The 1,736-nt window shown below is 40.7% G+C and overlaps 1 protein-coding gene across 1 annotated transcript in view; it reads left to right on the forward strand.

The window, feature by feature from the left end:
* Nucleotides 1–1,736, forward strand: part of LOC106012355 — a gene marked incomplete in the record, with an annotated part of 21,156 nt that overhangs the window by 1,135 nt on the left and 18,285 nt on the right.

The following is a 1,736-nucleotide window of genomic DNA, read 5'->3' on the forward strand; positions in this document are numbered from 1 at the left end:
AACAACAACAACAACAAAAAAACAACAACAACCAAAAACACCCCGAAACAAAAGACAACCCCCCCCCAAAAAAAACAACAACAAACAAACACAAAAACAACAACAACAACAACAACAACAAAAGGAAAGATACTTGTTATTACCCGGATGATTCCCCACCGCCCACTAAAATGTCCAAATCACCCACCAGTGTGCCCAGGTTGACAAGCACTGTTTTAGATTATTTAGGGGGTGGACATTTTTGGTCCCACTCTTCACGGCCAATCCACTCTACGTCAAATATTGTATCTCAACACAATCACGAAGAAAGAGATAGTCGTAAAGCTGCTTTCTCACTTGGGAATCGAACCCAAGGTTCTTGTCTGCAAAGCAAGGAGGTGGGTGCTTGGCAGGTGCTCTGGTGTGGTTTGCTCTCCTATAAAAAATCTATCTTCTATACATCTCCCCTCTTTCTATTTTGTGTTTGTTATTCTCTAGTAACATTGCTAATCTTCGGCACTTATATGACCTTATTGTGTCGCAAGTGCCGTAAAACTCTTACTAAAACTGAAAGCAAGGAGCCTCTACATTACTCCACGGGAATGGTCACACCAGATATTGCGCATTTGAAACTCAAACATTGCATAAAACTATGATGTGGTGGTATCAATTGGTTACAGAATTTTCTTAGTACAGAATAGGTCACTGATTGGTTCAAAAATTCTAGGGGAGGCAGAAAAAAGTCAGAGACCACTTTTCATCATCATTGCCTTTCTCATTCTGGATCGGGGTATATGCCACACACAGCTACAAACACTTTCCACCTTTCCCTATCCTGGGCTAGTCGCTTGTTGTCACTCCATTTCTCCCACTTTTCTGTACATCCTTTTCCGTGACTCTTCTCCAGGTTCCACGTGGTCTTCCCCTTGATTTTTTACCCTGTAGGTTCTAATCTAACACTTTCCTTGATATGCAGCTGTTTGACTTCCTTAAAGGATGTCCAATCCATCGCCAACTCCTTCTTCCCACCTCATCTCTGACAGGGCTCCGTCTCGCTCTTCTTAATACTTTCTCATTGGTGATCCTGTTTGTCCATCTGTTCCTCAGTAGCTTCCTCAGGCATTAGTTCAGGAAAACCTGGATGCTCTTTATGCACGTCTGAGATGCGTTCCACGTCTCACATCCAATTTTGCTGTTATTGTATTATGTTGTTGTTGCTGTTGTTGTTGTTGTTGTTGTTGTTGTTGTTGTTGTTGTTGCTGTAGCGGTTATTGTTATTATCGTTGTTGAGTAGGAATTCACTGACAGAAGAGGCAAAGACAGCTTCTTTATGCTTTGGTATGCAAGGACTACAAACGATCTGATTCTCAAAATACAGAGTATATTCATCCACAGTTTCTGGGCGGGTGCTCGGAGACTGTCATTAGTTGGTCCTCCTCTTTCTCTACTGTCTTTACTCTCTGTGTGTTGCTTTTAGCTCTCTGTCTTGCTCCTTCCTTGAACTGCATTTTGCCTGTTATTGTGTCAATGGTAGGTCCTCTTTCCCTTTGTTGCTTCTGCCAAACCTATCTTGCTTTTCTCTGTGTCGATGATAGGTCCTATACATATTATTGCATGAGAAGAAAGGAAGTAGTAAGAAAGGTTTTGAAAATGGGTATTCTAATGTAAAGCGCATTGCGCTACTTTTTTTGGAAATGCGCTATATAAATGTTATATTATTATTAATATCACCATCATCATTATTAATATAATAATAA

Source organism: Aplysia californica, unplaced genomic scaffold, assembly GCF_000002075.1.
Source record: "Aplysia californica isolate F4 #8 unplaced genomic scaffold, AplCal3.0 scaffold00014, whole genome shotgun sequence".
NCBI classification, from domain to species: domain Eukaryota; kingdom Metazoa; phylum Mollusca; class Gastropoda; order Aplysiida; family Aplysiidae; genus Aplysia; species Aplysia californica.